Here is a 22,869-nt window from a genome sequence, read left to right as displayed (position 1 = left end):
TAACAATAAAATAAACTTTTCAGGAAGACTTGACTGAAAATCAGGGAGACTTTAAACTTCCTTGCTTTCTGCCATAAATATGAGGCTTGCAATGCTTAAAGCACTGCCTTTGGATAAAAAAAAAAAAAAAACATGAAACACCTACCTGCCAATTACTGATCTGAAACCATGTGAAACGCTCCCACTGCCATGGTGACTATTTCCACCCAGCTTTCAGTGGTCATTAGTACTTAGTCTGCATTTACTTCCATTGCTTCATATATATCATATGTACAGAAACTACTGTATATTGTATTGACGAAAGACAACATTTTGTACATGAAGTTTGTGATATGAGTTTTTGACCTCAACTTGCAAATAGTGAGTTATTTTAACTTCTAAAAAAGATAGATGTTTTGTTATTGGAAATGAAGTGCAGATAAAAGATGCCATTCTAGAGAGGTCTAAAAAATCAATAACTTCGTGGCAGGAAGCTAATGGGAAATAGACTGCGACATGTTGACAGATTGCCATAGAGCTGAGAGAAGCTGTGTTTTTAAATGAATAATGGATGCTGGGTTACTGAACATTTTGGGTCAAGCTGGGCTGAGCTCCGTGTTCACCAGCTGAGCCTGTAATTACCTCGGCGCGCTCGGCCCTGGTTCTCACCTTCCTCCACTGGAAATTGTGTATGTTCAAGGCGCATTAGCACTGCCGGGTTCATCTCTCACTTCGTGTTGGATACTTCACTTAATATGTTAAAACAGACCAAGGGGTGTGAATTTTCTTTTTAAATTGTGTTACACACATCTTAATGCACACTATATAATCTGATACATACCTTGATACACAGCGTGTGATATAAAACCCACCCATATAAACTGATTTACAATATAATAAAGACATAGTCTACAGTAAGATACACACCTTGATATGTAGAATAAAGTTTGATATGCACCTTGATGCATTATATACGATCCAATACAAACTTCAGTATGTATTGTATCTAATGCAGTATTCAATATGATACAATACACGGCACATAGAAAGTGATACAAAGAAACAACAAAGCAATTACAAAAGTCATTTAGTATATTTCAATTCATTACTAATTCGATACTTAATAAAGGCCCAATCTGATTATAGTTCCTCCTGAGAAAGTCTCATAGATTGATTGTTTTGGTAACACATGTTGACAAATGTAATTATTAAAGAGTAAAATGTATGATGCGTCATTCTCAAATCCCACCACTGTTGCGATATCCTCCTTCAGTTGAGAACAACATGGCTGCCACTTTCAACTTTATCGAAGCTGTAATCAGCTGAAAGTATAGGCTCTACTTTTCCAGTGAAGATGAGTCGAATTTTAAGTGCGATTAAGTAATTCTTTTTTCGCTCATTGTGACATTTAGGCTTTCAGTGTGGTGTTTTGACTCAGGACTTCACTATCATCCCCATCATTTCTATTGATTCTTTCCAGAGAGGATGAATAGAGGAGCTCAGACACTCGCCTCATTCCTCATTTCACCAGAAAGCAGTGAAAAAGACGGGAAAAAAAGAAAAGTGTCTCTGTGGGAGTCGGATTGGTGCAGAAAAAACAACATTTAATCTCCAAGCACTGCATATTAACGAGAGCGGAAAAGGGATTTGAAAAACAATCCAAACATCAAACGCCTGCTTTATGGAAAATAACATGGATTCTTGTAAGTAAAGTCAGCATAGCTTCTAACACACAAATCAGACATAATCTGTATGAGCGCAGACGCTATTTCCGTCTCTCCCCTATGATTTCACACTAGCTGAGTTTTACTTAGCGTTAGCAACACGCTGCTCAGTGAAGCGCCGTGACTAGCGTGTTGGATGACTCACCGCTGCCTCATCTGGACTCTGTGCAAGAAAACCTGCCACAGATATTTTGCACACATCAAAAGACTGCTTAAAGACTGCTCTCTCTTTTATCTTGCATTCAAACACCACATGGATAAGCGTATGTGCCAGAGGGAAAAATCTTCTAGAATAACAAGTAGAATAGGCACATCTTTACCACCCACAGGTCTAGTACTTACAGGGATTTGACCTTGCTGTGACCTTGACACTGCTTGGATCAACTGTAAAATCGAATCAGTTCATGTGCTGGTTACAATGATATAATTCCTCAAATGAAAACTTTCAACCGCTTGCTCTCAAGAAATCACACTAATAATGATAATCTCAGATGAAAGCATGAATGTGTTGGAATCATCAGAAATATGCACCAATGGACCTTCAACATGTTCTTAAGTTTTTGCCATGTGCAATATACTGTACTCTTAATTCAACACCACCCTCCACTGTCCGACACCAACCTTAACCCAATCATTCACCGTAAGACACCAACATCAACAAAACTATTTACCATCAGACACTAACAGCAGCACCAGCATTTACCATCAGACACCACTTTTAATTACCATCAGAGACTGAATGTTGCTTTATCAGTGTTGATGAAGTTGCTTTCTGATGTTGAATGATGGTGTCAAATTTATTGTCTAAGGGGGGAATAGTGATGTTGATGTTTTCGTCTTTTGGTGAATGGTAGTGCTGGAATCACTTACTGATTGTTAATGTTGGTGTTGAAGTCATTGTCTGATTGTCTGATGCATGGTATTGATATAGTTGGTCTCTGGTGATGAACTGTGGTGTTAAAGTTGGTGTCTAAGGTTAAATGGCGTTGTTGATGTTTTAGTCAGACACTTTAACACTAACATTCACCATCAGACTCCAACACCACCATTCACCCATCAGACTCCAACACTATTCACCCTCAGGAACCTTCATCAACGCCACCATTGACATGTGTCACCACTATTCACCAGTAGACACTGGCTTCAACCAGCAATCACCATCAGACAACATCAACACAACCATTAGACAATGACTTTATCACCACTATTCATCATTACACACTAGCTTTAACATCAGAAACACCAACAACCACCTAGTACCATTAACCACCAGGCTTTACTGTCATATTCCAGCCCTTTTTCATGTGTTAAAGTGTTTAATAAATGACACGTGACGAAATGTGAAAGAAGTAAAATATTCTAGAAATTCAATACCTGTGTGTTTAGAGCCTGTATGTAGATCAGTCAAAATCAGCCTGCCACAGATAATTTGCGCACATCAAGGAACAGGCTTAAGAATGCTCTTGCTTTTATCCTGCTAATGCAGTTGACAGAGGCAGTTTCCACTATGCTGTCGTGTGAAAAATGCGAATAAGGTCACCTCGCTAGCAAAGTGGTGCCAGGCTAACTTTGCTTTTCTACTTCTTTTAGCCCACCACATCTCCCTGATGAGATGCAAAATGTAACTTGTGCATGTACTGTATGTGCTTGTTATGATTTTTGTTTGGCAGTTGAGTGCATTCTAGGTAGTCTTAGGAATTGAGTACATGCTAGTTAAGCTAGTGCTTAAAGTGCATGCTAGTTTAGCTTGGGAATTTATCGCTGTTTGCTGGTTTGCTACATTAACCATGCAGTTTATCAGAGGGCTGGTTTACTGAGTTTGAGCTTGGATGTTATTGAATGCTCTTTGTGCTAATGGATTTGAAGTGAATGTATGTTTCTTGTTGGGCTTGAGGTTTTAGAAGGCACTTTTTCAGCAGGTGTTGATTGTTAGGTTCGATCAGGTTCTGCTGTAGCTCCTCTCCCTGATGGACAATAACCTACAGCTTTGGGTATTTGTATGATTGACAGCTACTGAGATCAATGCTAGCATCTGTTATCAAAAAGTCCCCGAGGCTGCTTGGCATTCATCATGCGCATGCTAGCGTGGAGCACGAAGTGGCCTCTGCCCACCGCTAAAAGATAAAATGGCCTTGCTTCGTGACTCATCCTCAACTGCCTCTAAAGGGCCCTTTGAGGAAGCTCTCAAAGCTCTTTTAAGAAGACCAGCTTTGGGAAGGGGACAGAAAACTTAAACCTGATTACACTTAAGATTTACTTAACATTTCTTGCTCTGTGTCTAATGTTTCTGTGCATTTCTGATGCAATAAAAGTTCAGAATTGGGCTAAAAACTAAATAAAACAAATGGATCAGCTCACATTTTGAATTATCCTGAACAATCTTTGATTGCTAATTGTACAGCTGCATGGAGAGCGTTGTATTTTTATTTTCTGATACTACTAAAATAATTGATTCTAAAAGTATTGAAACAGCATTGTTTTGTTTTTGCTATATACTGAGGACATTTGGGTTTTAGATGAAAAGATAAATATGAGATGAAAAATCAGAAATTCAACTTTTATTTTCTGGTATTTACATCTGGATGTGTTCAACAAATTAGAACATAACACCTTTGGTAGCAAACTGCCTAATTTTTAAAGGAGCAAAATTATTGTAAGTAATTATATTATAAGTAAAGTAAATAACGGTTAATATTTTGTGGTTCAGTGTGTTATGTTGTGTGTGTTTTGAGTTGTTTTCTTGCTGCCTGCTCCTCCCACATCGGATAGATTTCTCTGTAAATTATCAGACAATATGTTTCTGTAGACCCCTGAATACGGTCTGCTGCTCTGTACACCATCCATCATCAATAAAGATTTGCGAGAACATTCTAGAAGCAGCCATGCTAGCCAAAGGCATAACCCTATCTCCACCGTGCTTCACCCATCAGCTTCTATGTTCTGGATCAGCTTTCCAGCACGTTGATAGAGGTTCCAGAACTTTTCTGTCTTTGTATTTCTTTATAAGTTATAATCTGGTGAGGAGTAGTTTGCATCTTGAGGTCTTTTGCACTATGATATTGCTAGGAAAAACTAGGAATTTTGCACTATGATACCTTCACCCCTGTCCTGTGGAGGCTGGTAGTGATGTCACTGACTATTGTTTTGGGATTTTTCTTTCAGGCGCCCACAATGATTCTGCCATCACCTGCTGTTATTCTCCTCAGCGTACCTTGTCCATGGTCATTAGTACATATTTTTCCCTAGAGCATTCCTAATTGTTCTACTGGTGATGCCAAATGCTTATACAATGGCTCTGGAGGATTTTCCCTGTTTTGTCCCATAGACTGCTCTATGGTCTTAATGTTGGTTTTTTTCTTTTGAGCAACAAGTGCAACAACCTCTGAAATTCTAAAAAGTTAGTCTAACATGGAAGTGCCCAAATGTGCAGTTCCTCGACTGTCCACTTTGAGCTGGTTCCAAAAGTAAGTCAATCTCCATAGAGCCCTACAGTATGTCCAACTTCACAAAAGAAATAATCATGTTTACAGCCTGGTACAAAAAGAATTTTGGTCTCCATAGCTAGATTTTCCATTCATGAAAACTCTATGGTGCTGAATTTGTATGTAACGCATCAGTTTAAATTATATTAAATAAAAAAATTATGCACAATTAGGGGCATGATTTGGGCATGATTTGAGTGACAGCTGCTTTGTGCTAGGCATTACTTTATCTAACCAGCTAACTGGAATTGTTTTAGGTTAACTTACCACAAGACATGTAGTATGGATTATGTAGTATGGATTATGTAGTATGGATGTAGTTAAGTACTGTTAGCATATATATTAACATTGTCCACTGTAGCATTTTAGCTAAGTTAGCTAGCTTGTGGTAACTGAGGTAAGTAGGTTTGTTCTAACCAACAGCCAAGCTCTGTTTGTTTCGCCCATTTGCCAATTTATGAAATAAACTGGGGATTTAGGCAGAGTCAACTCCTGGCAAGATGGCAACGACCAGAGCTCCCACAACTGAGCTTCAGAACTATCCTTGTCTTGGTGATGTAGTGGAGGACTTGTTCAGTTCTTTTTATACAGTGTATGGGTAAAACCCAGGAATTAAACATAGAGGAATCATGCAAAGCTATTTATTATCAATCATCATGTGAACAGTGGGTGGATTCATATGGATTTTTTACGCAACCGACTGTAAATATCAGGAAATGAAATGTAAAATTCGGATTCAATCTCTTTTTATTCTCAAACCCGAAGGCTATCAGTGTATAGCCAAACCAAAATAGGCCTTACTTTTGGAAAGAACTGTATGTTTATTTGCTGTGTAAATCCTCCCTACAGAGCTGAAGTTTCTGTGTGGATAAAGAGCATGATACAGCACTGACACACAGCAAACACACTCGCTGTACAGCTCACTGCATCTCCAAACATCTTCCTGTCACCTCATGGCCTGCAGGAGCTGAACACAATTACTGTGTACAGCGAGCTGTCAGGTTTACCTCAGTGCATCGGGCTGATGAAACTCTGATGGAATAGGTACATTAAGTGAAGCACACACTTCCTGATTGATTTGCTCGAAACTTTAAACTATCTCTTTAACACCAACTCCTAATAGCCCAAGTCCCAGAAAGGCCATTAGCAATCATTTAACTAAACAAATATCTCGCAGCCAGAGGCCTAGAAAGAGCTGATTGGCCGAGCTCTCTCAGGGGGGAGGGATGAGAGGTACTCTGTGCTTCTACATTAATCACGGCTCTACAGCCAATCAGGGGCGTCTGTAACACACTGTCCTCCGAGTGTGTTACACCGCCCCCAACGGTGCGTAAGCAAGCAGTTTGAAAAGATGCGGTCGGCTGGCGTCACGTGGTTCGGAGGAAACACGTGATAGTCTTCTACCCTCTTGGCTGAGTCGTGGTAGTAGCCTTAATGTGGGAGCCCCCTAGTGACGGGGAGGAATTGGACATGACTAAAATAGTAAGAAAATTAGGAAAAAACAAATCAGACTTTACTATAAAACACTTCCTCTAAAACTAAAATGCTTTCTGTACATTACTAATAATGTTGGAATGTAAGTTACTATCAGAGCCTTTCATCACATCTTCAAAGACAACACAAACATTACAGTAAATATACCATTTTAGGATCATTTACCTTTAAACTAATCGTCTTTATCAAAACCAAAGAAACACCACAATTTTTATTAGATTTGCATGAAACAACAGCAATCTCCATAAAGCCCACCAATATTCTCTATCAAACAGCAAATATAAACACTAAGCACTATTATTCTCCTTTAATCCCCATTAAGCACTAGGTGTCCTTTATCAAAACCCAACCATCAATCTTTATCAAACACCAACAAACACCGGTGTTCACCATGAAAACCCAACAAACACTACAACAATTTTATCAAACACCAACAAACACCAACTTTCACCATCAAAAACTGAACAAGCACCATATTAAAAGCCAAACAAACAAGTGCTCACCATCAAACCCAAAAAGGCAAATCCATAAAATATTCCAATGTACAGCAACATTTCAATGAAATTCTTGTTCAGCAAAATCAAGCATCAAACACTAGCACAAACCAAACACTACCAATAAATACCAGTAATTTACACAGCACCAGCCTTCAGGCAAAAGTAACCATATACAAGTTTTTTTCCCTTTAAGCCTTCTTCAACCATTATTATTTACACTAAAAATGGAAAAAGTATTTTCAAATGCAGATTTTCACCAACAAAGACCATCACATGCTATGTTTTTAAAATACTAACAGCCAAAAACCTACAAAAACTACCAAAAATTACCATCCAATTCCAACATTTTCCTCAAATACTACAAAACAACAAATGCCAAACACCAATGCCTAACCTAAGACAGTTTTTAAAGAGCAGAGACATCATTTAAAAGCTATTTTTTCATATATTTTATATAATTGCAAACAGTATGCATTCCGCAAATCCAATAGCTGTCCAAAAAATTTATTAAACACCAACAAACACCACTAAACACTGATACATTATTTAAAAGTACTATACATCACCAGCAATAATAACCATTACATTTTTATTTCTCAAATTCTATTTAAACAATACAAACACCATCCATCACCGCATGTGTTCTCAAACACTGCTAAGGGCAAAACATTTATTCTCTTGCTATTAAACAATCAATGCCATCCTACACTGATGTTTTTACTGAAAAAGTATTAAATGCCAACAAACACCATCAGATACTAAAAGTGTCTATCTAAGACCCCTGTTCCGCCTTCCACTGAAATGTCTCTTGGCTTTATTCAATAAATGGGGCTTTAAGTGAACTGACTCGTTGTGAGTAAAGTCAAATGTTCTAGACCACAATACCTGGGTTTTGTTGGTATTTGTTTGCGCTCTGTTACTAATGGACTCCCTAATGTACTCTTTAATAAGCTGGATTTGGACTCTCGGCCTTGATTTGCATGAGTGATGAGTCACCGCTGGTCTCTTCTTTTTTTCTGTCTTCCATTATGTAAATAGTTTATTACATAAGTTCAAACCCATTACAGAGATGTGACATTTCTCTACATATGGATCTCAGTGTGAATATTTATTTATAAACGTATCCTGCTGTAACAACAGCACTGAAGAGGAAATGCTTAGGATCTGAGAGCTAATCTCCCGATAATGTCCCCCCGATGCCTGCATTAGATATTCATTTCAGTATTGTGAGCTGTCCGTGATGGCTTATTAACAGAATAATCGGGGGAATTTGGAGAGGCGTGAATCAAGAGGCACGTCTAGGATATGAAATTGGTTCTAGTGTAACATGGAGTCGTGTCGTAGCGACGTGCGTCTGTGGTGATTACAGAATTAGAGAGGAAATGAAATAGCATAATGCGCAGGATTAAAAGAGGAACACCAAGCATGGCCTGTCTCTTTAGACGGAGAAACACGCGTGGAAAAATAAATAAATAAATGAAACCACCTTTATCTACACAAAGAATGAGAATGAGGAAGCATGTTTAGCCAGGCTAATACGATAGAGGGAATGAAAGAGGCTCCTAAAAGCTCCCACAGAGTGCCTCTAATGCACTCTGAAGAGAGGAGATATAAAGCCTGTTATAGCACCGAAGATGAGGCTAATTCCTGCAATGAGCCCCATAAGAGCCTCCCCACACCCCTGATGCACCGTTTCCATTTCCGTTATTATTAGCCCTCACAGCTTGCAGCTATTCTCAGTTTAAATTTGGTTCTTCTGTTTGGAAAACTGAAGCTTGTCCATGGAAGCATCCGAGCACAGATGGGGTTCATTCCGTCTCTGTTCCTCTGATTGTTCGCTGTTGAGGATCTGCTTTGCATAACAATCCCTGCTTGTTTCAGTCAGCTACTCAAGGCCTGCCTGTGTCTCCCGACGGGAGCTCTGATTAGCAGTAAATGGCTGAGTGGCTTGTCAATCAAAACGGTCGCTGGGGAGACCATCACAAGGTGACCTCGCCTCTGTGAAAAATTATGACGACTTCCTTTTAGGACGAGGGTGAGTGTGTTTTATTAATTCAGCAGGGGAGCAATTAATAAAAAGCAATGAGTGATGCAGCAGGCAGCGGGAAGTCAATTGCTCAAGCTTTAACTTTTTTCCACGTTATTCCCAGGGGCTGCACTTTCAAACTTGCAGTGATACTGTATTTCTATCCAACTATATCTAAACTTAATGCTCAAGCCTCCTCCTGTGAAGTAAATTCTCTGTCTTTTTAAGCAGGAAAAACAGGAAAAGCAGGAAAAACAGATTTGAGAGGGCACACGGCGGGCCAAGATGTTAAGTCAAAATTAAGTTAAAAAAACAAAAATGAAATATATTAGTTGCAATGTAATTAATATTAAATGTGATCAGACACTTGGAAATTAAAAACCTTTACTTGCAAATTACCCCACCAATAACTTGCAAGCAGAGATTTTCCATTACATTTTCACTTTTTCATTTTTTAAAGACACATAATTCACTTCATACATCCAACATTAATACTCTACACACAACATACCATTGCCGTAACCCTAATGCCCTATACAGAACCCCCTGCTACTATTTACACTTCAACCCTACACCCAATCTACCCCTACAACAACCATAATATGTTACACCAGTCTGCAAACCCTACACAGAATCTATCCCTGCCCTTTTGGGGTGGCCAAACCTTTGTCCACCAGAGGCACAGCCCTGCATGTTTTCCAATTAACTCTGCACTACTCCGTGCTGATTACCTGGATCATGTGTATTCAATGAATTAAAAGCTGGAAGATACCATCTTAGATGATAATTAAGTGGGGAAAGACAAATATAATTGGTATCTTTCAGCTTCTGATTGACTTTAAGGTTGGTGTTGGAGCTACCCCAATGAGTGAGTTAACCCAGCCCGCTTCAGACAGCATGGCATCCGGCAGGATGATCATATCTCCAGTGTACTGGCAAAAACTACTTAATGTTATCCAAGTGCTAGTGAAATGCTGGGATAATGTTGGGAATGCTGCCTATTGCTTATCGCCCAAATAGACCATAGTGCACCATTCTGCCCTGACTCACCTGGACAATCCTGACACAAATGCCAAGATGTTGTTTATTGATTTTAGCTCCTTTGTCCTTCCAAGTTAGTCTTGAAGATGAAATCTTGGCATCAGCACACTACTCTGTAACAGGATCCTGGACTTCCTTACAAAAAGACCACAGTCTGTTTGACTAAACAACCTCACCTCCTCCAGTCCCAGACTTAGCACAGGAGTACCTCAGGGATTGTGTTGTCCCCCCTGCTATACTGCATTTTCACTCAAGACTTTTTAGCTGCTTATGCTTCAAACATCATTATCAAGTTTGCAGATGACACCATGGTGGTAGGGCTGATCAGAGGTAATGATGAGATGGCTTAAAGGAAGGGGATCCCGTATATTTGTGCAAGGATGACACAAGGACAATAACCTGGAACGCAACCCCAACAAGACAAAGGAGGCCATTGTGGATTTCAACTGAGCTGGCAATCACAGTCATACTCCCATTTACCCTTGCTGAGCTGATTTACACTTGATAAAGGTTTTATTTCCGTGGAGTCCACATCACCAAGTACTTCACCTGGTCTCTGAAATATTCTCTCTTTATCACAAAGGCACAACAGTGCACATATTTGTGCATATTTTTAAATCTCCACATATCTGAGGAGATTTAAAAAGTTCAACCTGTGCTCCAGGATGCTGGAGAAATTTTCACATTGTACAACTGAGAGCAGCCTCACAAACTGCATCTCAGTGTGGCACAGAAAACGCATTGCTTCAAACCCTTCAGAGTGGGTGAAAATTGCCCAAGGAAACATTTGTATTTAGCTACCCACCATGGAGGACATTTACAGGAGAAAAAAAAAAACACTGTATGCAAATGGGTGAGTGGCATTATCAAAGATACCTCCCACCACAATTATGGGCTATTCACCCTTGTCCCTGGCCCTGGCACTACAGGTGCCACAGAGACCACACAAAGGAACTGAAATATAGCTTTTTTTCCCCCTATTGCTGTTGCCACTGCACTGTCGTTAACAGTCTAGAGTATAGTGCACTTATTTATCCACTAAGCATCTTTGCACTACCTATAATTTAGGTTCATCTCTCCACTACTGTATATAACACCCATATCTATTCTGTACATACTCTATCATATAAACATATGCACAGTACATCGTATTGAACATGTTATCTTCTTGATATATCTTCTCCACTGCACAATCAATGTTTGCACAGTTATGCTGTTTATTACCACATACACAACATCTTATCTTTATTAAGTATTGCACCTTCTGTATATAAGACACACTCATTCCTGTACATATGCCCCCCCCCCTCCCTTTTTTACCACATTGTTTTTTTTACCACATTGTTATTTATTGCAAATAGGCCACTTATGCACTTTAGGTTAGATCCTGGTTTGTTGGTTTCACGTACCTTGCACAATGACATTAAGTTGAATCTAATGTAATCTAATCTAATCTAATAAGTGCATTAGTGTAGCAGGGGATTATAAAGAGAAATGAAGGGAGTTTTTAGTCTCGTAACTATATTCTGTTATTCTGCACATTTTAAAAGTCCTGCTTTGACTCGTATATAACATCCAGGAAGACTTCTCCTACAGGAATGTTGATATGAAAGTGCTTGAAGTACTCCGCAGATGCACTTCGACAGACCTCTATACTTGACCTTAGAACTACCTTATTCCTTCTTCAATATCTTTCTAGTTAAGCAGATAAACAGATAGATAGGAAATAAAACAGTTCCTCTGGGTTGTGTTTATGTGGTCAGTATAGAGATTAGCGTTAATATCACTAAATTAGCAGGTCAGGATTAGATCTTTTAGCTTGACCTGTATCTTCTTCACTTTATCCCCCATGGCTCCAGGTTTAAACATGATTGGCCTTTTGTGTCTCTCCCACAAACACGAGCTCGACACAGCTGTGTTTATGCCGGCGGACATTCTATATTATCTGTCGGAGAAATCTAAGAGGATTTGCAGATCTGAAATCAGCAATAATACACTGCCGTCACAACACAGCTCAGCTTTAGAGGACTCGCGGCAGAATAGTAGACAGCACCGGCGATTTGGGACTGAATGTTTTTTTCATGGTGCTGTACAGTACAGTAAAGAGAAAAAAGGATTAAAACGCAATTAACAGCACAGTGGGTGATTAATACAGTGGGTAATGGAATGGGGCTGGGGTATCATTTTTTTTGTCTTTTATTTTTAGGGAGCAGAGCGGTAGAGGATGCGCCGAGTTCATAAATCACATGTGACAGATGTGACAGATATACGGAGATCCATTTATCATAACAGCAGGAGACAAAAAACACCCTTCTATTTGTGTATGCCATCACTTCCTGTACACTGGCTTCAGTAATTAGCTTCACATAGATTAGATTTGAGGAACTTAAGGAGATTAGATTTTTAGAGTACAGTATTCTGCCAGGACTCTGTTTCTAGTTGATGTTTCTGTCAAATTCACTGGGCAAGCCACTGATTGGATGGTTTTGCAAGCTAGGCTTCCTAGTAATGCTGGAATGTTTCAGGCACATGTCGTAGCCTACAAGATAACAAATGAAGTCTTGTAGAAGCTTAACAAACATTCAGTGTTTTTGTTACAATTAGACACAATGCTACAATGCTAGCTTGCTAACTATCCATTGTAGATGTTTTACCAAACTGTGGCAGTAATCAATCAATTCATTCTTTATTTTAAAGCAGTTCTTCTCGCTGCCAGTGTAGGGAGTCTCACTGCGTGTGTGTGAACTTGCAGCGAAAAGTCGAAGTGAATGCTAAGCTAGGCATCAGCAATGATGAAATATACACAGCTCCGTTCACCATTTTAAATAATATCCACCATTTTATAAGGATAAATAAAAACACACTTACGAAATTGAATGTTTTTCCTTCACTTCTTGGGTCTTTTCTTGTAATCTGTGGACAAACTGTCATAGAGAAAGAAAGAAAAGAAACATTGATTTATAACTGATAATCGTCATTTTGATTTATTTCTTTATGTACATTTATATACAATTTCTATATAAACTTCTGTATGCGTCTGGCGCCAGTGAAAGACACCTGACTTGTGTATTTGTTGTAATGAGTAGAAGAGTAGGTGTGGCCTATATGCATTAGTAAACTTGAAGGGGGTGTGGCCTCTCTGTGTGTCCTGTCCGTCTCAAGGAAGGAGGCATGTTCTCTGTGTGTGTCCCTAACAGTCTACGTGAAGGAGTCGGGCCTCAGTGTGAGTCATGTCAGTCTCAGTGAAGGAGGTGTGGCCTGTGTGTGTGTGTGTCCCGTTAGTGTTGGTAAAGGAGGCGTATCCTGTGTGTGAGTCATGTCAGTCTTTGTGAAGGACACGTGGCCCGTGTATGTCCTGTCGGTCTCAGTGTTCGAGGCGTGGCCTGTGTGTGTCCTGTCTGTCCTAGTGAAGGAGGTGTGGCCTCTGCGTGTATCTGTTTAACAGGAAGTTTTTGCTCACTATCAAAGCAGCTATAAATGGTATTATATAGAATTTTTATATTATTATTAATGTATTGAGATACACATCCAATGATCTGTGAATGAGAGCATCTGTAATGCCAAAGGCTTAGTGGTTAAGACATTGGACTACAGATTGGAAGGTCCTGGGTTCAAACCCCAACACCACCAAGTTGCCACTATTGGGCCCTTACGCAAGGCCCTTAACCCAAATGCTCAGATGTAAAAAAAAAAAAAAAAAGAGAGAGATAAAACTTTAAGTTGCTCAGGATAAGGTCATCTGTCAAATGTAAGGCAAATCCAGTATCACTTAGCAAATTTTGTATCCTAGGATTTATCAGGAAAGTGCATACAACTCCCTGAGCAGCTCAGAAAATGTCGCCCTAATCCAAGATTTCAATTAGAGATGTTTTGAATAACAGGCAGAATGTGGCCCGGAGGCACGAGTGCAAAGTAAGCCAATATATTTCTCATTAATTAAGACAGCACTAAATACCAGGCTTCTTTTAAAAAAGGGAAAATTAAATTAAATTCCATGAACCGAATGTCCAACCAGACAGAGAAAAGTCCATTCAAATTAAATGAGAGACAGAAATGGGTTTGTGCTCCTGAGAGTTTAATAGTAAGTGTTAATTGTACACGGCTTAATTTTGACTTGTGTGCTTTTTTTTTTTTTTTAAAAAAAAAGGTACATACTGTACATACCACAAGAGAGTTAGAGAAAAGGATGAAAAAGACATCAGGACCAGATATTACATATATATCTTAGATATTCATTTTCAAGGTAATATGAGTCATGAATAAATGAATACATTTTAGAGAAAGTAGGACATTGCAGGTAGATTCATTTTTAGGAATGTATCAGTGCAGCATCATGAGATCCTCCACTGAATATTCATTAGAATATTATAACCGTGCTTTATATTAACATATTAAACTTTGTAGTTTTTCTCAGGCTCATCAAAGATCCACAACTGATCTAACGCGGTAAAAATCCTAGCAAGTGATAAAGCCATTGTTGTTTTTTCACATACACCCAACAAGGGGAAAACAATTTACTGGCAGATTAATTAACTCCTCTAATGAGTTGTATGACACTTGTGGTCTGATCTTTCTTATGGTCCCCTCTCACTGTGGAATTTGACAACTTATGTCGCTTTTGGGCTTTTTGTTTGATGTCAAATGATTATTCTCAGTATATTTCTTTGGAGATTTTTCTATGATATTTAATAAAGCATGCCTTTGCTTACATGCCATGACATATGCAGTGCCAACATGTTAAAGACATAACAGCCTAAAAAGATATTTTTTGCAAGGAGGCTTTCCTTGGAGGAAAGGAGCTTGATGGCAAGTGTGTACCTAGGAGATGGAGTGAACAGAAGCACTGGAAGAATGAGCAGTAATCTGCCCCTCTATCGCTGCCTCTATCTCTGCCACTCCAAAAGACTGCAAGGGAAGGCAACTTCAGAGGCGAAGCAGAAGGCTGATGAACACTGGCAACACTACTGGGGCAAGTACAGGAGGTACAGAGGGTGAGGATATCACAAAAGATTCAAAGGGTACTTCCTTATCTGGGCATGTCTATTCTATCATCACACCTAGTACCATGCCTAAGACTGCAATCTACTGGTGGTTCTGCATTTCAAAGTGGATCCTGTCATGGACCTAGCTCATTCCCACACACTGGGCAGACATCTAACAGTTAAAAAACATGGCAGAGAAGACTTATGATCTGTTTCTCAGGCCATACCTGGTGGCCGAAGTGAAACATTTTGCCAGAAATGCCGCAGTGTCAGAAGGTCTCCCCCAGGAAGTCTATGCAAGCCCAACTCATTATACTTTTGATTATTAGCATCCCATTTAAAAAAAATTCGGATGGACATGGCAGGCCCAAGCCAAAATCAGCAATGAAACAGTCAGCATTAGTGATAACCTATCCAGAAGACATTCTACTCTGCAAAGCCACCTCCAAGAACATCAAAGAGCTGGTGTTCCTCTTTATCTGGGTTAGAATTTCAAAAGACTACTTACAGAACAAGTTTGTAACTGCCTACCCAGATGATGCAATTTTTAATGAAACCTCCGGACAACCATGTACACTATTTGAGGGATGAACTGAATGTGTTCAAGATGGCTTAGCTTGGGCTCAGGCTGACTGAGGCATAGTACCTGGAGTCTGTACTGGCCATTGACTCGTTAAACTGCAGAAGATGAAAGCCAATTATAGGATATCCATGCTCCAGATTGAAACTAATGTTTTTTTTGGGGGGGTTGGGTGTTATTACAGGTAGTTTTTGCTAAATTACGCCTCTGTAGGAGCCAGAGCAGGTGCAGTGGACAAAGGACATGGACGAAGCATTCCACGCCCTGAAACAGGTTTAGACCAGTTCACCTATCCTGATAAATCTCCACTTAAACCCCAACAATAGTATTCTGCTCTAACATGCTAATCCCTCACTTTAAAGTGGGCTGTTGAGGAATTAATATACTCTTGCAGACTGACAGGTCATGTTGGTCACAGTGTATGTGCCTTTGCATTAGATGGTGAGAACCTAGAATACTGATTCAGGCATAACAACTTGTTACTTCTACTGAGAGGATTTTTCATTTTCAGCTTAAGCACTTAGTCTGGGTGCAGGATGGTCACAACAGCATCATGCACATGTCCAAACAGCCTCTTGAGGTGTCATATCCTGTAGGCTGCACCAACAAACAGGTCGGCGCTCAGGGGGTAGTGACACCAGGGCTCTGCCCCTTGTATGGGAGAAGCAGTACCCTAAACGTCTACTGTCCTAAAGATATCAGAAAAATGACTTGCCATACATGTTACATGAACATCAGAAAGCCTTGCCATCTCAACACTATCTGACAAATCATTTTAGCAGCATAGTGATAATACATTATGTACACAAGTAAATAGACAGTATAGTGCTATTTCATTTTAATATATTTACTGTGTATCTAACATGAATTTACTCAAAAGCTACTGGCTTTCTAAACTCTATTTACCTCCCGGTGTAACTCTTGACTATCCCCCCCCTTCCTCGTTCAATCCATTTTGTCTCTCTCACCATGAATAGAAATACACTTTGGCCTCATTTAGTCTGATTAATCATACGCCGCTGACCACCTACCAGACGATTAAATTAATAAGAGAGAACTGAGCACCCCATGTCAGTCAAGCCAGCTTTTTATACCAGACTCCATCTTCTTCTAATGAATTGTAACTCGAGTGAACCATCAGCGGAGCATAAAATTCACGGCAGGCTATGAAAACAAACAGCACAAATGAAATAAAGACATTACTGCTATTTCGCTCGGTGCCTCTCAATTTAGAAATAAAAGCAAAAAAGCAGAAGCTTACAATTTACAACGTACACACAAGGCTTCTGTCTTCATTTTTTCTAATAAAAAAAAATCCAAGGCTGTATTTCACGTACTGATTGAGCATGTCTTTGTCGCTTGCTTTCCTTGACCTTTTGGTTTAAGCACAGAATTTTTAAATCATTGACACATAATTTTATTACTGATAAATGCTGTTTTTTATTAAAATTTACCTAAATTTAAAGGTATTTTAAATTGAACAACAATATTTTAAATATACAGGTGCATCTCAATAAATTAGAATAGCATCAACAAGTTGATTTATTTCAGTAAATTAATTCAAAAAGTAAAACTTATATAGTTTCATTACACACAGACTAATATATTATATTTTAAGTGCACATGTACAGTACTTGGTCAGGGCTCTCTTTGCATGAATTACTGCAGGAAGGAGGCAAGGCAAGGAGGCAGTCTGTCTGTGGCAGTGTTGAGGTGGTACTTTTGGCAGTGTGGGCAGGTGCCAAGTTCTGCTGGAAATGAGCATCTCCAAACAGCAGGATAGCAGAGGGAAGCATGAAGTGCTTTAAAACGTTATCGTTGTATAGCGCTTTAACAATTGACATTGTCGCAAAGCATTATCACACAATCAAAAGAATTATTTAAGTTTGTATGAACCGAGAATGTGGAAACAGAAAACAGAAAAGTGCTTATATTTTCTGCACCTAGCTAAAATGGTCACCTCCTGATTATTATTCCACCTGGGACTCGTTAGCTTAATTAATCTCCAGTTCTTTTCCTTTGCTCATTTCCTGTGGGATGGTATGAGGTGATGAAAATTTCCCATCATTCCAACTAGAAAGCATTCCTGTCCTGACATGGACATTTGTTTTTTTCTGGAGGTAAAAATTGTGCCCTGCTGAATGTTGGTTCTACCCTGATTGTTAGCAGAACTGTAGCGCGTGTTATGTTTGATCAGGACATGAAACCTGTTGGCGCCTATTTTAAAAAAGCGCTTCTGGTTAGTTTGTGTCTGTGTTTGGCCTGAGAGATCAGAGTTGGCTGAAAACCGTTTTTTAAATGTGGGGTAATGGGTCCCGTCTGTTGTTTGGGTGGGGTTACAGGTGTTTAGTGGCAGAGTTACAGGTGGGGTTATGAGCGGGGTTATGGGCAAGGTTAAAGCGGTTGTTTAGGTGGGTTTACAGAAGCTGTTGCAGGGTTGTTGGCCAGGTTACTGATGTGGTTTATGAGTGGGTTTATAGTTGGGGTTATGAGTGGGGTTACAGAAGGTTCTATAGGTGGGTTGGGTTATAGGTGGGGTTACCAGTGGGTCTTTGGGTGTGGTTACAGGTGGGTTTAACAAGAAAAAGGTCCAGTTAATGTGACTCATTTACCCTGAATAGTAACTCAGCTCTTGTACTGAAATAGCTTTTCAACCTGACTACGTAAAATTCCTGATTCTAATTGGCAGGGAGGTGTGTGACCTTTCTCTTAAATTTTCTTTTTTTTGTACTTTCTTGTTCTGTCATTGTTGTTTTTTGTTTCTTTTTTACATTTGTTCTGTCTTTTGTGTTGTTTTTTTTTTCATTGTTTTTCTTTCTTGTTCTGACTTTTATCTTTCTTTCTTCCTTCTTTTTACTTGTTACATTTTATTGTCCATTCTTTTGTGAGTGTTACATCTCTCTTAGTTTTATTATGTAGAGATAGTGAAGAGTTAAAAGTGGAATGATGATATCACATCAATTTACTGTAACCATGACAACGATTGCAAACTAAAGTCTAGGGGTCCGTTCTTCGTACGTCGCTAACCCAGTTAGCTAAATTTGATTGTTGTGGATTTGTTCTGAACTTGGATTGTTTCGTTCTTTAATTCGCATTTGCTGTCATAGCAACATATCCGTAAGCTTGAACCTGCTCGGGAGCAGGTTTATTTCATGTAAACAGGATTTAGCCTGCGCTCCTGGCGGGTTATGATTGGTTAAAATGGCGAGGTCCCATCTGATTGGTTAAAGAGCACGCAGACTCACTCACACATGGACACATTTATTTTTTAAGGGTTTGTCATGAATATTCAAATAAATATTAATATATAATGAAATAATATTTTTATAATGAAAAAATAGACGAAACTAATTTTATTATAAAATAAACATAAAAGTATACATGTTGTATTTGAAAATAAATATTTTTGTTTTCATATACAACATATATATTTTCATATTGCTTATTTTATTTTATTGTCTCATGTAATTTGTAAACCATTAACCTATGAATTTATGTTCTAATATAATATTTAATAGCGATTATGTGTGTGTGTGTGGGGGGGGGGGGGCAATCCATGGCTGGGGGGCATTTCAGCGCATAACACGTGTTACAAAATTAATTGAGCCGCTCTTTTGGCATTTCATCAACCAATCGGAGGGCTTGTGATCAGTGTTTCTACTGTCGATGCATATCGCCTTTTAAACCAACGCACGAACGCGCAATAATCCTGAACAACTCAATCCAGCTATAGTAATCATCAACAACAGGTGAGCTCGAAGAACCGACTTAGCCAGATCGTAATTGCCGCGATGATCTCATCTTAAATGTGTCAATTCATCTCGGATCTGTCAAGCGACGTACGAAGAATGGACCCCAAATTTCAAATCAAATTCAAATTTTATTTGTCACATACACAGTCATACACAGTACGAAATGTAGTCAATTGCTTACACGACCGCCAGTGACCTTAAAAAGAGAATTTAAGCTTATAATAGGTAATAAATATGAATAAAAGAAATACGATAGAAAATTAAAAAATATATATATATACCCCGGTCTAGTCTGGGTTTGATCTGTGATTAGTCTATGGCTGTATCCTACTATATCTTGCAGTTCATCTTCAGGAAGACTCATCACCCCATATGATGTAGCCACAGAACTGGAGCAAGGTACCGATGCAAATGCTCTTATTCTCAGTGATTCACTTTTCTGTAGTGTTAATGCTGTGACTTATTAACTATCCAAACTTTTTGTCCCCTCTCTTGTTAAAGACAAATCCAAACGCCAAAACAAATCCAAATATGAAACATGTGATTTACTCTGGAGGGCACGGGCATTCATTCTCCCGCTAGAGAACCCATCTCCACTTGTTCTTTTTCTTCTCTCTGACATTTTCTATTCAACATCACACACTGATACACCGTATGATCCACTCATGACTCAGCAGCATGCTTCCCTGACAAAAGCCACATGCCAGAGCTTTCAAACTGCATGCATGGCCTGGGTATTGTGCTAAATGCTAAATGCTAATGAGTACAGGGTGACTCAAACCATGCTTCTCAAGCTGTAAGAAGGGGGGGAAGAAGAAGAACAACAAGAACAAGAGGGTTTTGTTTGTCCACTGCACTGCTTTACCTGAACACTAACCTCACTTTTTACTACCCCACTTCAACCCTACCCTAGCTAACCTCACACTCTACTGCCACGCTACACCTTTTACTTTATTTCTTGTGTGAGATGGAGAAATGAACATAAAATGGTTAAGTTCTGCACCTTCAACCAATATTGTTTGTGTTATTTTATCTTGTCAGTTATCTGCTGCTCACACACACAGACACACAGAAGCTTTTGGATTGTATTCCCTAAAAAGCTCTTGTGGTTTATGGTGTGAAACTCTAAAACTCCAAAATCTCACCATTTAATCTCTATCAGTCTCTCGCTCTTTAAATGAGCAATAAATGAGTGTGTGGCTTCATTAGCTGAAGGTGGAAGGCACAGAATGAGGACTCAAATGAACAAATCCACCGGTGTGACTCCAGTATCAATCAGATAGCAGAGTTTTAAAAGAGGAGCATGGAGGTGATCTGGAGAACAATCACATTAAGCAGAGGAAAAAATCTTCACCTTCTCCAAATCTACTGTCTCTTATGCACCTCCATTCACATCCAGGTTCATCTCTAATGCACCTCCATCTGCCTTTAGGTTTATTACATTTATCACTTTACCGAAGCCTAATCTAATTGCTTATTTTCATCCATCCATTTAAAAAAATTGCATCCCTTTCTTTCATTCATTGTGCCATCAACCAGTCTTTTTTTATACATTCATCTGTACATCTATCCAATTATCCAACCTGCTGTTAGTTGATCCACCCATCCTTGGAATTACTGTATCTTGGTCCATCCATCCATGTGTTTGGTTAATAACCTGAATAAGTTATAGTGTTAATTATGGTGCTAGTTATCATGCTTTCTGTGGTGTTGGTTACGGTGTTAGCCATGGTGTATGGTTATGGTGTTAGTTGTGTTGTATATGGTGTTAGCCATGGTATTAATTGTGTTGGTTATGGTATTACAGTGAAACCTCGGATTACAAGTAACTCGGTTTACGAGTGTTCAGCAAGACGAGCAAAGATTTTTAATTAATTTTGACTCGGAAAACGAGCATTGTCTTGGTTTACGAGCACAGAGTATTATGTATCACGCATGCGCTTCTTGATTTGATGCCGAGCATCACGTGATCACAACTGAGCCAACGGTTTTTCTCTCTCTTGCGCTGCGGGTATTTATTTCCCCTGCTGGGTATTAGTGCTCATCCCTTACTGGTATAATTAACATCCGTGTGTGTGTGTGTTTGAAACAGAGAGGGGCTACTTCACTCACACACAACCGACACGGTGTCAAATTACGCACACACATACACACTCAGCAGCGCAGGAGAAAGAAAAACACACAGACAGCGCCTCTGAGCATAAATGGAAACACTTATCTGTCAAGATTTATTTTTACTTTTTTTAAGGTAACGTGCAGGTTAATTTGTTTTATTTTTACTTTATATTTTGTGGTAATTATTTTTATGTATGGCGTTAGTCGTAGTATCAGTCATGATGTAAGTCGTGTTGTTGGTCATGGATTTGGTCATGGTTTTAGTTGTGGTGCTGGTCAAGGATGTTAATCATGGTGTTGATTGTGGTTTTACTCATTGTTTTACTAATGGTGTTGGTCCAGGATGTTAGTTGTTGTGTTGATTAAGGATGATTGTCGTGGTATTGGTCATGTTGTTGGTCGTAGTGTTGTCGTAGTGTTGTTGTAGTGTTGGTCATGGTGTTAGCTGGGTGTTAGTCATGGTGTTGATGAGGCGGCGAGAGGCAGTTTTCAGTGATGGATGTAGGATGAAGAACTTTTAATCAGCGCTGCTCATCTCACACACCTTCTAATGCTCTTACAGGAATTTCATCATCATGTCATCATTCACACAACATCGGGTGAGAGGTAATCAGTGTGAGATTCTCCTATAACAATCTGAAGATCATACATACACTCACACACACAGAGATCTAAACTGCATAATTGTTCCTTATATTTAAATGATTTTTTTTGTAAATTTGGGTATACGATGAGAAATAATTATGTTAAAAATATAAAGTGTTTTAATGACCTCAGTAACACTCCTCCCCTCTGATGTCCGCTCACCTCTTTATCTTAATGCGCATCAGTTGTCAAGGAATAAAACCAACTGAGCATTACTATATGTTTATAACAATATTTACATGAAATAGATATAAATAAAGCCAGTTTTTAATATCAGATGGTTGATTAGACATAAAGTTTAGAGATTGACGTACGTATGAAATGGCAGGTGAATGTGATGGGGTAATTTTTGTGCTTTGGAATATTAACATTTATTTTCTTAAAAGGGCAAAAAGATAATTACACCAAAGCCAAGCCGACGCTGGACACCTCTGACTTCAGACAGGACTGCTGGGAGAATAATTGGCTCATCTGTGAAGTTGGAAAAGATGTAGAGAAACTTTATAATCTTTGACACCTTCTATGATGTCATTTCCTGTATCTGTCATAAAG

At 39.0% G+C, this 22,869-nt stretch overlaps 1 protein-coding gene across 1 annotated transcript in view; it reads right to left on the bottom strand.

The window, feature by feature from the left end:
- Positions 1 to 22,869, bottom strand: part of syt1a (synaptotagmin Ia) — a 242,275-nt gene that overhangs the window by 158,790 nt on the left and 60,616 nt on the right. Inside the window, exon 2 of the mRNA XM_053508374.1 lies at positions 13,112 to 13,167. The gene's annotated coding sequence lies outside the window, so the exon portion shown is untranslated. The remainder of the gene's footprint in view (positions 1 to 13,111; positions 13,168 to 22,869) is intronic.

The sequence above is a fragment of the Clarias gariepinus genome, chromosome 12 (assembly GCF_024256425.1).
Source record: "Clarias gariepinus isolate MV-2021 ecotype Netherlands chromosome 12, CGAR_prim_01v2, whole genome shotgun sequence".
Classification (NCBI taxonomy): domain Eukaryota; kingdom Metazoa; phylum Chordata; class Actinopteri; order Siluriformes; family Clariidae; genus Clarias; species Clarias gariepinus.
The sequence above is the reverse complement of the archived record's forward strand: the minus strand, read 5'-3'. Positions and strand labels throughout refer to the sequence as shown.